General features: G+C 46.6%; 1 protein-coding gene across 24 annotated transcripts in view; it reads right to left on the bottom strand.

Annotated features, from left to right (window-relative positions):
• Nucleotides 1–16,289, bottom strand: part of LOC106582941 (calcium-dependent secretion activator 1) — a 184,403-nt gene that overhangs the window by 115,261 nt on the left and 52,853 nt on the right. The gene's annotated exons all lie outside the window — the stretch shown is intronic.

The following is a 16,289-nucleotide window of genomic DNA, read 5'->3' as shown; positions in this document are numbered from 1 at the left end:
CTGGGGACCCCGATCAGAAACGATGTCCTCGGGCACCCCATAGTGCCGGAAGACATGGGTAAACAGGGCCTCCGCAGTCTGCAGAGCCGTAGGGAAACCGGGCAATGGGATGAGATGGCAGGACTTCGAGAACCGATCCACAATGACCAGGATTGTGGTGTTCCCCTGAGATGTGGGAAGGTCGGTGAGAAAGTCCACAGACAAATGCAATCACGGCCGCTGTGGAACGGGGAGGGGCTGTAATTTCCCTCTAGGCAGGTGTCGAGGAGCCTTGCTCTGAGCGCACACCGAGCAGGAGGAGACATAAAACCTCACGTCCTTAGCCAATGTGGGCCACCAGTACTTTCCCCTAAGACTCCGCACTGTCCTCTCGATCCCAGGGTGACCCGAAGAGGGGAGATTATGGGCCCATCGAATCAATCGATCACGGACACCAAGCGGCACATACTGAGCACCTGCTGGACACTGAGATGGTGCAGGTTCCAACCGTAACGCCCGCTCGATCTCCGCGTCCACCTCCCATACCACCGGTGCTACCAAGCATGACGCAGGGAGGATGGGAGTTGGATCAATGGCCCTCTCCTCGGTGTCATATAGGCGGGACAGCGCGTCGGCCTTCGTGTTTAAAGAGCCTGGCCGATAGGAGATTGTGAAACTAAATCGGGTAAAGAACATGGCCCACCTGGCCTGACGCGGATTCAGTCTCCTAGCTGCCCGGATGTACTCGAGATTACGGTGGTCAGTCCAGATGAGGAAAGGGTGCTTAGCCCCCTCAAGCCAGTGTCTCCACACTTTCAGAGCTTTGACTACAGCTAACAACTCCCGGTCCCCCACGTCATAGTTCTGCTCCACCGGACCGAGCTTCCTTGAAAAGAAAGCGCAAGGGCAAAGTTTTGGTGGCGTGCCCGAGCGCTGTGATAGCACGGCCCCCACCCCAGTCTCGGATGCGTCCACCTCCAATATGAATGCCAAAGAGGGGTCCGGATGAGCCAGCACGGGAGCGTCAGTAAACAGCTCCTTCAGACGACAAGCTCTGTTTGCCTCTGCTGACCAACGCAAGCGCACCGGGCCCCCCTTCAGCAGTGAGGTAATGGGAGCAGCCACCTTACCAAAGCCCCGGCTAAACCTCCGGTAGTAATTGGCAAACCCTAAGAACCGCTGCACCTCCTTTACCGTGGTCGGAGTCGGCCAATTACGCACGGCCTTAATGCTGTCACACTCCATCACCACCCCCGAGGTGGAAATGCGATACCCCAGGAAGGAAACGGCTCGTTTGGATAAACACACATTTCTCAGCCTTAACGTACAGGTCATGCTCCAGCAGTCGCCCAAGCACCTTGCGCACCAGGGAGACATGCGCGGCACGTGTGGCGGAATAGATCAGGATGTCATCAATATACACCACCACACCCTGCCCGTGCAGGTCCCTGAGAATCTCGTCGACAAAGGATTGAAAAACGGCTGGAGCATTCTTTAACCCATACGGCATGACGAGGTACTCATAGTGGCCCGATGTGGTACTAAACACGGTTTTCCACTCGTCTCCTCCCCGAATACGCACCAGATTGTACGTGCTCCTGAGGTCCAGTGTCGTGAAAAAACACGCTCCGTGAAATGATTCCACCGCCGTAGCGATGAGAGGTAGCGGGTAACTAAACCCCACTGTGATGGAATTTAGACCTCGATAATCAATGCACGGACGCAGACCTCCCTCCTTTTTCTTCACGAAAAAGAAACTCGAGGAGACGGGTGACATGGAGGGCCGAATGTACCCCTGTCTCAGAGATTCCGTGACATATATCTCCATAGCCAGCATTTCCTCTTGTGACAATGGGTACACGTGACTCCTGGGAAGTGTAGCGTTACCTGGAGGTTTATCGCGCAGTCCCCTCGTCGATGAGGTGGTAATCGGGTCGCCCTCTTCTTACAGAAGGCGATAGCCAAATCGGCATATTCAGAGGGAATGTGCACAGTGGAAACCTGGTCTGGACTCTCCACCATCGTCGCACAGATGGAAACTCCCTTACACCTGCCTGAACACTCCTCTGACCACCCTCTGAGAGCCCCCCGTCTCCATTAAATATCAGGATTGTGATTGGCCAGCCAGGGAATCCCCAGCACCACCGGAAACGCAGGTGAATCAATGAGGAAGAGACTAATCCATTCCCCATGATCCCCCTGCGTTACCATGTCCAGTGGAACCGTGGCCTCCCTGACCCTAATGGTTGGCTACCTAAGGAGTGCACAGGGAAAGGTTGGTCCAACGACGCCAGGGGAATCCCTAGCCTTAATGCGAGCCCATGATCCATAACGTTTCCAGCTGCGCCTGAATCGACTAGCACCTTATGCTGAAAAGAGGGAGAAAACTCAGGAAAAGTTATAAGCACAAACATATGGCCAACAGGGAGCTCTGGGTGAGGCAGGTGCTTACTCACCTGGGGTGAACGAGGAGTGCTCTGCCTGCCATCTCGATTCCCAGAGGAGCTCCTCCAGCACCGGTCGGCAGTGTGTCCTCTCCGACCACACCGGGTACAGGAGGAGCCTCCTCCTCCGGTCCCCCTCGATGCGGCCCCCCCTAGCTCCATGGGGATGGGAGCTGGAGGGTCTGGAGGTGGAACCAACAGGGCCCGTTCTGGACGCCCACGGGCAGCCAGCAGGTTGTCGAGACGAATGGACATGTCAATGAGTTCGTCTAGGGAGAGGGTAGTGTCCCGACAGGCTAGCTCCCAGCGGACGTCCTCCCGGAGGCTACAACGATGGTGGTCCATCAGGGCCCTGTCGTTCCACCCCGCCCTAGCAGCCATGGACCGTAACTCCAGAGCAAAGTCCTGTGCGCTCCTCATCTCCTGCCGCAGGTGGAACAGCCATTCACCCGCCGCCCGGCCTTCTGGTGGGTGGTCAAACACGGCCCGGAAACGGCAGGTGAACTCGGGGTAGTGATCCCTCACCGAGTCTGGGCCATACCACACTGCGTTGGCCCACTCCAGGACACGACCCATTAAGCAGGAGACGAGGACGCTCACGCTCTCCTCTCCGAGGGAGCTGGACAAACGGTAGCCAGGTACAACTCCAGCTGTAGCAGGAACCCCTGGCACCCAGCCGCCGCTCCATTGTACTCCCTGGGGAGAGCCAGGCGTAGGGCCCCGGATCCGGACGCCGGAGGAGGGGTAGTAGGTGGAGGGGGAAGAGGAGCTGGGGATGAGGTAGGGAGGCCACTCCCATCGGTCCATCCTCTCCATCATTTGATCCATGGCTGAACCGATCCGGTGGAGAATGCTGGTATGATGGAGGACCCGGCTGCTCCTGCTGACTCCATAATGGGGTGCGGGATTCTGTCACGGGATACTAGGAGTGGTGGAAGGAGTCAGGCGCAGAGAGCAGAGGTACAGTATAACGTCCTTTATTCTATCCTGCACAAAACGGTCAACGCAAAAACAAACGGGCGCATAAAACAAATGACCAACCCAGAAACAACGGGCAAACAGTCCGGAGAGAGAATACAAGGCGTAAGCCAGCACATCCAAAAATAACACAACAGCAAAAGTAATCCCGCACAAACCTGGGCGGGCTAAGCAGGCTTAAATAAACACAAATCAATAAACACAATAGGGAACAGGTGCAACCAATAAGACTAAACAAACAGAAAAGGAAAAAGGGATCAGCGGTGGCTAGTAGGCCGGCGACGACGACCGCCGAGCGCCGCTCGAGCAGGCAGGGGATCCACCTTCGGTGGGATTCGTGACACGCGCTACAGAAATCAACGAATAAGGGGAAACAACGCAATCTTGCATGATGCATTCTCAGTATGCGAAAATCGAGTATGGTTTAAATGCCAGAAAGTTATACTCATTTCGGCTTTCCATCTAGTAGAATTGGATGCACACTTTTCCACAATGCATTGGAAAAGGTGGGTTGCAAGTGATCGACCCTTGTTCTCTTCACGTAGCCTAACAACAAAACTAGGCTACTTAATTGGGAAGATGCCGAATAGCGAAGCTTCTGAGGTGGTGTTCAAATGTAGGCTAAGTCATTTTTGCTCTTATAAAAATGAGCACATCTTTGAAAACAGAAGTCTTTTTTTTGTTACAGCACTTTGGTTTCACTAATAAATATGTTGAAACTGAACCAAACCTGTTTCTGTCTTCAGTCCTTTTTAAATAGGATAAAGGGGCTGTATGGGTTTCTGTAACGACGACGCTGGGAGACGGGAAGCAAGTGCAGGTAGTGAGTATAATAATAAACGTAACAGAAAACAACGCAAGACACAAGTGTAGCGTATGGACATGGAACAACATTAATACTACCAGGGGAATAGACCTAAGGGAGTGGTAGATATAGGGGAGGTAATGAAAGAGGAAATGGAGTGCAGGTGAGCTTAATCATGAGTAGACCGCGTAATAATTGATACCAGATGCGCGTAATGATGGTTGCCAGGACCGGTGGTTAGTAAACCGGCGACGTCGAACACCGGAGAGGAGAAGCGGGAGTAGACTTAACAGCTACGATATAGGTCCAATGTGATAGTCTGCCTATAATCATTCCTATTCTATTCAAAGTTTAGAGTAATTAATCAAATTGGAACTGAGCTATTATCAGGTTGGTTAATGCGAAGCATTTCTGTTTAATTTGGAAAAATCCACCCGCACTCGGCTTCGCCTCTCTTACTCAGCCAGTCAGGGGCCGTGGCATACTGCATACTTTTTACTAATCAGTACATTCTAAATAGTATGCGACGATGAGTACATAGTATGCAGTACGTAGTATGTAGTACGCTAGTATGGATATTCAGACCCAGCCAGCCAGTCAGTCTGTGTCTGTGATCTGTAGTATCAGTCTTCATCATGTTGTTGTAACTGTAGTAGCCGTGCTGTTGTTGTGCTGAGTGGCAATCGATCGTGTATTCTGTCCACTGAGTAGCATGATGAACTATCTATCTTTTTCAATCACTCACTAGAGCGTGGAGCCCCCGAGTCTGAGGCACCGGTCACTCCATCATTAAGCACTCCAGGCGGCAGATAACTCATCCTTAAAACATTCATGGGGGTGAACAGCTATAGCGTAACCACAGGCAGAGTGAGGCAGAGCTGGGAGGGTTGAGAATAAGGGTCAGGGAGACGTTCCCTCTGAAACTCACTTGTCCACCACCACGCTCCATAAAATGAATATTTTGGCCACATATCAGGATCGTAGGGTTGATTGAGTTTAGATCCCAGTTCAGGACCACTGGCTTGATTGAGTTTAGGGTCAAGTATGGTACTGTCTGATACCATTGTCAAGGCTACAGTCCTCCTAATCTGCTTGTTCCCTTCTGTTTTCCACTTTTTAAAGAAAAACCCAAGCACACACACACACACACACACACACACACACACACACACACACACACACACACACACACACACACACACACACACACACTTGTTTTACTATCATTGTGGGGACCAAACAATTGATTCCCATTCAAAATCCTATTTTCCCTAACCTAACCCTAACCTCAACCCTAACCCCAAACCCTAAACCTTATTGTAATGCTAACCCCTAAGCCTAAAATAGCATTTTTCCTTGTGAGGACCGATGAATGTCCCCACACCTACTTATCCAAATTCTCCTTGTTTTACTATCCTTGTGAGGAATTCTGGTCCCCACAAGGATAGTAAAACCAAACACACAAAAACACACACACACACAGCTCTGCCAATGTACATGTTTCAGAGTGCATAAGTGTCTGATCAATGTTTAATCCTATGTACAGAGAACTCCGGGCACACTTCCACTGTGATACTACAGTGCTTTCCTGTGTAAAGAGATACAATACATGAGGCTTCAGGCTCTTTTGTAGATCAACTCTCTACAGAGGAGATTAAATGTCATAACACACAGGTGTTCAGCTACTGGGGGTTTTGGCCAGAAGTAACGGACTAAAGGATGGGTTTGCAGGATTTTGTGATTCACTAAATACTATCTCCTCTACCTATTCCAAACAGGCTCCTCTCGTCTCCTCTCCTTTGCTCTCCTCTCCTCAGTCTTTTAATTGTTTAAATAAATTGCAGTCCCCTCCGATTGATAGATTGAAAGTCAAACTCTGATATGTGATTAGGGGAAAACCTTTCCGGTCTGTCTGGTTTAATATATACAGGATGACAGCAGCTGACAGGGGAGGATTGGGAGAGGGGAAAGAAAGGTAGCCATGTTTACTGTCACCATGGTAGCACAAATGAGCAGACAAAGGGCATGGTGTGTGTGTGTGTGACTGACGGCAGAAAGGTTCCACAAACAAATAAACACACGCACACACACACACACACACACACACACACACACACACACACACACACACACACACACACACACACACACACACACACACACACACACACACACACACACACACACACACACACACACACACAGTGAGCATAGCAACACACCATACAGACTACACCAAAACAAAAGTCCAGCATTGAGATCTACTTCAAAGCTTTCAGACAGACATCTGTTTGCAGTACAATAGCAGCAAGGTCTTTGATGAAAATTGAGGATATATTACTTCCCCATTCTGTAATAGCAGCAAATGTATGCATAGAACAGAGGGCTTTCAAATCGTTGTGTTGATGGCCTTGTTTATGATCCAAAAATATAGGAGTCTTTTCTTTGGGCTTGATCTCTCTCATCCATATTCAATGAGGTGTACAGTAAGTGACTTGACAGAGTAAAAGGTTTTATACATCTAACACAGAGAACAAAAGACTCATTGATGACGGCTGTTGTTTTTATGTTCCACCTGAACTGGAAAATAACTGATAAAAGGGACTTCTGACAGACTTCTAAAACATTCTGTGTGCTCAAGTAAGCAATTTCTTGTGAAAAAATACAACTGTTTGCATTGATGCTTTTATGTTGTTTAATACTTAAAGACAATACTTTTAAACCTCCCGCTTCAGGCGGGATGTGTCAATCTGTTTAATACTTAAAGACAATACTTTTAAACCACCCGCTTCGGGCTGGATGTGTCAATCTGTAGTTCATACATGCATAATCTATGATCAGAATTACAGCCTTATCTTAATTAGCCACGAAATCCCTAGTTTGAAAGTGACTGTTTACAGCAAGCTGTGCAGCGCCATTTTCCCTACATTTTCCCCCCACGTGGGTCAGCCCCCTAGCAATTCGAGTTTCAGCCAATGAGCGTTAGCCCCTCGCCATTTGAGTGACAGCTAGCAAGATGCCCACACAGCAGAGCGAGAGAAAGAACCACTTTTGGCTTGTGAGCTCTACTTTCAGAACTTCTAATAATAAAGAACACAAAAGTACCGGAGAATCTCTTTAACTGATTCTACAGGCTTAACGGAGAGTGTTTATATAGGGCATATGTATCCTTGAAGTTAGAGAGGTAGACCAATGGCCAGAACGTTAACAGACAATGGTAAGAGGGAGATGAACTGGCAACCAGAAGGTGTGTGTTTGTGTTGTGGGAGTGTGTTCTGGGAGCAGAAATGAAGGCAAATTATCCGCCTCACTAGAGCTGGATTCTCCAGAGCTTTTGTATTGATAGATTATAAATTACTGTTTTATATTCTTACTGTTTTATATCATTATATCCTCTTAGTATGAATAGATTGTTTTATATAGCCTTAGAAATCAAAATTAGTGTAAGGTTCAAGCTCTTTGTATGAGAAGTGTAATTATTTAGTGGACTGCAGTGGACTGTGAGAATGAGTACTCCCAATAACTCAAGACCTCTCCTGACTGATAAGATGTCCTGTGATATGCACGGAGGAGCATGGAGAAACCTTTTTCCAACTGTGTGATAGAAAAGTACTGAAGTACATCTTTGTGGAAGGGAGGGGGTGAGAGCTGGTGCCGACAGAGATGGTATCAAGATGGCGCCGACACAGATGGTCACCTCGATTCGCATTCTTATTTCTTACATTGTTACCCCAGGAAATCTTAAGTCTTATTACATACAGCCGGGAAGAACTATTGGATATAAGTGCAACGTCAACTTACCAACATTACAACCAGGAATACGACTTCCCCGAAGCGGATCATCTGTTCGGACCACCACCCAGGACAATGGATTTGATCCCAGTAGGTGACCCAAAACAACGGCGCCGCAGAAGCGGTCTTCTGGTCAGGCTCCGTGGACGGGCACATCGATCACCGCTCCCGAGTATACTACTCACCAATGTCCAGTATCTTGACAACAAGGTAGACGAAATTCGAGCAAGGGTTGCCTACCAGAGATACATCAGAGATTGTAACATTCTCTGTTTCATGGAAACATGGCTCACTCGGAATATGTTATCAGAGTCGGTACAGCCACCCGGTTTCTTCATGCATCGCGCTGACCGAAACAAACATCTCTCTGGTAAGAAGAAGGACAGGGTGTATGCCTTATGATTAACAAGTCGTGGTGTAATCATAACAACATACAGGAACTCAAGTCCTTTTGTTCATCTGACCTAGAAACCCTTACAATCAAATGCCGACTGCATTATGTACCAAGAGAATTCACTTCGATTATAATCACAGTCGTGTATATCCCCCCCCCCCCCCAAGCAGACACCTCGACTGCCCTGAAAGAACTTCACTGGACTCTATGTAAACTGGAAACCATATATCCTGAGGCTGCATTTATTGTAGCTGGGGATTTTAACAAAGCCAATCTGAAAACAAGGCTCCCTAAATTTTATCAGCATATCGAACACGCGTCTCGGGCTCGCAGAATTCTGGATCATTGCTACTCTAACTTCCGCAATGCATGCAAATCCCTCCCCCGTCCTCCTTTTGACAAATCTGACCACGACTCCATTTAGTTGCTCCCAGCCTATAGACAGAAACTAAAATAGGAAACGCCCGTGCTCAGGTCTGTTCAACGCTGGTCCGACAAATCAGATTCCATGTGTCATGACGTTGGCCTGTGGGTAAGGTTTATGACCCCCCCATAAATACCTTTCTCCCTTCCCCTCTCTTTCTGACCCTACTGAAGGACTTTTGAATAGCCTTTGTTAAATATAGAGAGTCTGGGAACATCAAACAAATGGGGAAAAGGAACCATATTTTGGTAATAAAACCAGTTGGAAATATGCTTTGAAACTTAATGAGTATGGATGTCAGTTCGGTTGTCATCTGAGACATTATGACTGATGACAGGACGACATAAACTGTACCTGGGAAAGTATACACCCGCTAGTTATCAGAATCACATGGAATTGTTATGCAATTGAAATGTTTGATATTGAAATTGTTTGTTAGGAGATTAAATGTAATTTTAGCTTCCAATTGAGAGAATTGGGTTTTCATAAGGAAAGTGCCCTGCTTGATCAGTGGCCCGCCCCTGTGAAGAGACAGGGGTCATAAACAATGAAACACATCCTCCTCCCCTCGCCACTATATAAGACAATGACACAATGTAACCGGGTTCCACTACGTGAGGTCTGCAGCCTCTATGTTATAAGGACACATGTCAAGTACAGAACTAAGCCAACCTCGGCATGAGCTTTGGTTGTGAATGGTATGAACTTTGAACTTATTCACTACAGAAGTGATACTTCCTAGCCGTTGAGTTAGCAGCGGCCGCTGTAGACGTGGGCTAGGGAAGGATGGACGACGGATCCAGTCTACCACAGACGAAGATACCACCACGTATCCAATTTACCACCAGAGACATTCTCCCGAGGACCGGAAGATCTGTTGGCCAACCCAGCCAGCATCTACGACCAATCTACCGAAGCGCAGCTCAGAGTAAATATTTATTGCATTTTCCTTTTCCAAATGGGCGGTAAATTTAGAATGCATAAGATTCTGTATTTACGATAGCATAGCTGCTGTTTCTTTGTTTCTAAGTCTTCCCGCTCTTTCATTCAAGCCCAACCCCCTTTCGTTGTGTAACAAGCCGCCATGTCGGCTCCGTCCACCAGGGTGGTTTTCTGTATGACATCATTTGTATTCTGTGTATATGTAATTCTGTGTGATTAGTTAGGTATTTAGTAAATAAATAATTAAACCCAATTTTGTATTGCTGATTCAACTTGTTCGCCAGGGTTCGTGAAGATAACCAAGAATTTACCACTTTCATTATGAGACTGAAAATAAGGTGACGATTAAGATGACGGCTATCGATGTAAAATATTACTAAGTCTTTTAAGAGTTTATTCGGAAGATAACGGCTCTATAAACACTCTTCCGTGGTGTCCCGACTTTCTAGTTAATTACATTTACATGATTAGCTAATCAGGTGATATTAATTACAGAGAAAGGATTTTATAGAATAGCATGTCATATCACTTAATCCGGCATAGCCAAAGACACGACACATGCTTCAAGATTGCTTCGAACACGTGCCTGGGATATGTTCCGGATAGCCTCAGACAACAACATTGATGTATACGCTGACTCAGTGAGCAAGATTATTAGCAAGTGCATCGGTGATGTTGTACCCACGGCGACTATTAAAACCTTCCCCAACCAGAAACCGTGGATTGATGGCAGCATTCGCGCAAAACCACTGCTTTTAATCATGGCAATGGCGACCGGAAACATGACCGAATACAAACAGTGTAGCTATTCAACGGCTCAGACACAAGAGGTATGTGGCAGGGTCTACAGTCAATCACGGATTACAAAAAGAAAACCAGCCCTGTCGCGGACACGGGGAAACTTCTTTGCTCGATTTGAGGACAGTACAGTGCCACTGACATGGCCCGCTAACAAAACCTGTGGGCTCTCCTTCACCGTGGCCAATGTGAGTAAAACATTTAAACGTGTTAACCCTCGCCCAGACGGCATCCCTAGCCATGTCCTCAGAGCATGCGCAGACCAGCTGGCTGATGTGTTTACAGACATATTCAATCAATCCCTATCCCAGTCTGCTGTGCCTACATGCTTCAACATGGCCACCATTGTTCCTGTTACCAAGAAAGCTAAGGTATCTGAGCTAAATGACTATCGCCCCATAGCACTCACTTCGGTCATCATGAAGTGCTTTGAGAGACTAGTCAAGGATCATATAACCTCCACCCTACCTGATACCCTAGACCCACTCCAATTTGCTTACCGCCCCAATAGGTCCACAGACGACGCAATCGCAATCACACTGCAAACTGCCCTAACCCATCTGGAAAAGAGGAATACCTATGTAAGAATGCTGTTCATCGACTACAGCTCAGTATTTAACACCATAGTACCCTCCAAACTCGTCATTAAGCTCGAGACCTTGGATCTCGACCCCGCCCTGTACAACTGGGTGCTGGACTTTGACGGGACGCCCCCAGGTGGTGAGGGTAGGAAACAACAACTCCACCCCGCTGATCCTCAACACTGGGGCCCCACAAGGGTGCGTTCTCAGCCCTCTCCTGTACTCCCTGTTCACCCATGACTGCGTAGCCATGGACACGTCCAACTCAATCATCAATTTTACAGACAACACTATAGTGGTAGGCTTGATTACCAACAACAACGAGATGGCCTACAGAGAGGAAGGAGGTGAGGGCCCTCGGAGTGTGGTGTCAGGAAAATAACCTCACACTTAACGTCAACAAAACAAAGGAGATGATCGTGGACTTCAGGAAACAGCAGAGGGAGCAGGTGGAATGTTTTAAGTTCCTCGGCGTACACATCACGGACAAACTGAAATGATCCACCCACACAGACAATGTGGTGAAGAGTGCCTCTTCAACCTCAGGAGGCTGAAGAAATTTGGCTTGTCACCGAAAACCCTCACAAACTTTTAGATGCACAATCGAGAGCATCTTGTCGGGCTGTATCACTGCCTGGTACGGCAACTGCTCCGCCCATAACCGCAAGGCTCTCAAGAGGGTAGTGAGGTCTGCACAACGCATCACCGGGGACAAACTACCTGCCCTCCAGGACACCTACATCACCCGATGTCTAAGGAAGGCCAAAAAGATCATCAAGGACAACAACCACCTGAGCCAATGCCAGTTCACTCCACTATCATCCAGAAGGCGAGGTCAGTATAGGTGCATTAAAGCTGGGACCGAGAGACTGAAAAACAGCGTCTATCTCAAGGCCATCAGACTGTTAAACAACAATCACTAACATTGAGTAGCTGCTGCCAACATACTGACTCAAATCTCTAGCTACTTTAATAATACAAAAATTGATGTAATAAATGTATCACTAGTGACTTTAAACAATGCCAATTTATATAATGTTTACATACCGAACATTACTCATCTCATATTTATATACTGTACTCTAAACTATCTACTGCATCTTGCCTATGCCGCACGGCCATCGCTCATCCATATATTTATATGAACAGTTGAAGTCGAAAGTTTACATACCATTACACAAATTTCTTGTTAACAAACTATAGTTTTGGCAATCGCCCCCTAGCAGGCCATCTACTTTGTGCATGACACAAGTAATTTTTCCAAAAATTGTTCACAGATAGATTATTTCACTTATAATTCACTGTATCACAATTCCAGTGGGTCAGATGTTTACATACACTAAGTTGACTGTGCCTTTAAACAGCTTGGAAAAATCCAGAAAATGACAACATGGCTTTAGAAGCTTCTGATAGGCTAATTGACATCATTTTAGTCAATTGGAGGTGTACCTGTGGATGTATTTCAAGGCCTACCTTCAAACTCAGTGTCTCTTTGCTTGACATCATGGGAAAATCAAAAGAAATCAGCCAAGACTTCAGAAAAAAGAATTTGTAGACCCCAACAATTTCCAAGTGCCTGAAGGTACCATCTCCATCTGTACAAACAGTAGTACGCAAGTATAAACACCATGGAACCACGCAGCCGTCATACCGCTCAGGAAGAAGAGGCGTTCTGTCTCCTAGAGATGAACGTACTTTGGTGCTATAAGTGCAAATCAATCCCAGAACAACAGCAAAGAACCTTGTGAAGATGCTGGAGGAAACAGGTACAAAAGTATCTATATCCACAGTAAAACTAGCCTTACATCGACATAACCTGAAAAGCCGCTCAGCAAGAAAGAAGCCACTGTTCCAAAACCGCCATAAAACATCCAGACTACGGTTTGCAACTGCACATGGGGACAAAGATCGTACTTTTTTGAGAAATGTCCTCTGGTCTGATGAAACAAAAATAGAACTGTTTGGCCATCGTTATGTTTGGAGGAAAAAGGGTTAGGCTTGCATGGCGAAGAACACCATCCCAACCTTGAAGCACGGGGGTGGCAGCATCATGTTGTGGGGGTGCTTTGCTGCAGGAGGGACTGGGGCACTTCACAAAATAGATGGCTTCATGAGGAATTGAAAATTATGTGGATATATTGAAGCAACATCTCAAGACATCAGTCAGGAAGTTAAAGCTTGGTCGCAAATGGGTCTTCCAAATGGACAATGACAACAAGCATACTTCCAAAGTTGTGGCAAAATGGCTTAAGGACAACTAAGTCAAGGTATTGGAGTGGCCATCACAAAGCCCTGACCTCAATCCTATAGAAAATTTGTGGGCAGAACTGAAAAAGCGTGTGCGAGCAAGGAGGCCTACAAACCTGACTCAGTTACACCAGCTCCGTCAGGAGGAATGGGCCAAAATTCACCCAAGTTATTGTGGAAGGCTACCCGAAACGTTTGACCCAAGTTAAACAATTTAAAGGCAATGCTACCAAATACTAATTGAGTGTATGTAAACTTCTGACCCACTGGGAATGTGATGAAAGATATAAAAGCTGAAATGAATCATTCTCTCTACTATTATTCTGACATTTCACATTCTTAAAATAAAGTGGTGATCCTAACTAACCTAAGACAGGGAATTTTTACTAGGTATATGTAAGGTTTATGTAACCTTCCGACTTCAACTGTACATATTCATATTCATCCCTTTAAACTTGTGTGTACAAGGTAGTTGTTGTGAAATTGTTAGATTACTTGTTAGATATTACTGCACGGTCAGAACTAGAAGCACAAGCATTTTGCTACACTCACATTAACATCTGCTAACCATGTGTATGTGACCAATAAAACTTGATTTGATTTGAGCTAAGAGTATAAGTGTACACTGCACTGTATTGAATGTTTTTATTTTTTATTTGATTTCTTTTTATTTAATCTTTATTTAACCAGGTAGGCTTGTTGAGAAAGAGTTCTCATTTGCAACTGCGACCTGGCCAAGATAAAGCATAGCAATTCGACACATACAACAACACAGATTTACACATGGAATAAACAAAACATACAGTCAATAATACAGTAGAAAAAAAAGGAAAAAAAAAGTCTATATACAGTGAGTGCAAATGAGGTAAGATAAGGGAGATAAGGCAATAAATAGGCCATGGTTTGGAAGTAATTACAATATAGCAATTAAACACTGGAATGGTAGATGTGCAGAAGATGAATGTGCATGTAGAGATACTGAGGTGCAAAGGAGCAAGACAAATAAAATAAATACAGTAAGTGGCTGAGGTAGGTAGATGGGCTGTTTACAGATGAGCTAGGTACAGGTGCAGTGATCTGTGAGCTGCTCTGACAGCTGGTGCTTAAAGCTAGTGAGGGAGATATGAGTCTCCAGCCTCAGTGATTTTTGCAGTTCGTTCCAGTCATTGGCAGCAGAGAACTGGTGGGAAAGGCGACCAAAGGAGGAATTGGCTTTGGGGGTGACCAGAGCGATATACCTGCTGGAGCGCGTGCTACGAGTGGGTGCTGCTATGGTGACCAGTGAGCTGAGATAAGGCAGGGCTTTACCTAGCAGAGACTTGTAGATAACCTGTAGCCAGTGGGTTTGGCAACGAGTATGAAGCGAGGGCCAACCAACGAGAGTGTACAGGTCGCAGTGGTGGGTAGTGTATGGGGCTTTGGTGACAAAACGGATGGCACTGTGATAGAACTCAACAAACTGGATGCAGTCTATCTATTTTATAGATGACATCGCCGAAGTCGAGGATCGGTAGGATGGTCAGTTTTACGAGGGTATGTTTGGCAGCATAAGTGAAGGATGCTTTGTTGGGATATAGGAAGCCGATTCTGCATTTCATTTTGGATTGGAGATGCTTAATGCGAGTCTGGAAGGAGAGTTTACAGTCTAACCAGACACCTAGATATTTGTAGTTGTCCACGTATTCTAAGTCAGAGCCGTCCAGAGTAGTGATGCTGACGGGCAGGCAGGTGCGGGCAGTGATCGATTGAATAGCATGCATTTAGTTTTACTTGCGTTTAAGAGCAGTTGGAGGCCACAGAAGGAGAGTTGTATGGCATTGAAGCTCGTCTGGAGGTTTGTTGACACAGTGTCCAAAGAGGGGCCAGAAGTATACAGAATGGTGTCGTCTGCGTCGAAGTGGATCAGAGAATCACCAGCAGCAAGAGCAACATCATTGATGTATAAGAGAAGAGAGTCGGTCCGAGAATTGAACCCTGTGGCACCCCCATAGAGACTGCCAGAGGTCCGGACAACAGGCCCTCCGATTTGACACACTGAACTCTATCAGAGAAGTAGTTGGTAAACCAGGCGAGGCAATCATTTGTCTGTCGAGTCTGCCAATAAGAATGTGGTGATTGACAGAGTCGAAAGCCTTGGCCAGGTCGATGAATACGGCTGCACAGTAATGTCTCTTATTGATGACGGTTATGATGTCGTTTAGGACCTTGTGCGTGGCTGAGGTGCACCCATGACCAGCTCTGAAACCAGATTGCATAGCGGAGAAGGTACGGTGGGATTCGAAATGGTCGGTAATCTGTTTGTTAACTTAGGCTGTCGAAGACTTTAGAATCTATGGGAATCTCAGACGATACGAAAGAGAGGTTGAACAGGCTAGTAATAGGGGTTGCAACAATTTCGGCAGATAGTTTTATAAAGAGAGGGTCCAGATTGTCTAGCCCGGCTGATTTGTAGGGGTCCAGATTTTGCAGCTCTTTCAGAACATCAGCTATCTGCATTATGGGTGAAGGAGAAATGGTGGGGGCATTGGCGTGTTGCTGTGGAGGGTATCGGGCAGTTGACTGGGGTAGGGATAGCCAGGTGGAAAGCATGGCCAGCCGTTGAGAAATGGTTGTTGAAATTCTCAATTATAGTGGATTTATCGGTTGTAACAGTGTTTCCTAGCCTCAGAGCAGTGGGCAGCTGGGAGGAGGTTCTAAGTCAGAGCCGTCCAGAGTAGTGATGCTGACGGGCAGGCAGGTGCGGGCAGTGATCGATTGAATAGCATGCATTTAGTTTTACTTGCGTTTAAGAGCAGTTGGAGGCCACAGAAGGAGAGTTGTATGGCATTGAAGCTCGTCTGGAGGTTTGTTGACACAGTGTCCAAAGAGGGGCCAGAAGTATACAGAATGGTGTCGTCTGCGTCGA

The sequence above is a fragment of the Salmo salar genome, chromosome ssa22 (assembly GCF_905237065.1).
Source record: "Salmo salar chromosome ssa22, Ssal_v3.1, whole genome shotgun sequence".
NCBI lineage: Eukaryota > Metazoa > Chordata > Actinopteri > Salmoniformes > Salmonidae > Salmo > Salmo salar.
The sequence above is the reverse complement of the archived record's forward strand: the minus strand, read 5'-3'. Positions and strand labels throughout refer to the sequence as shown.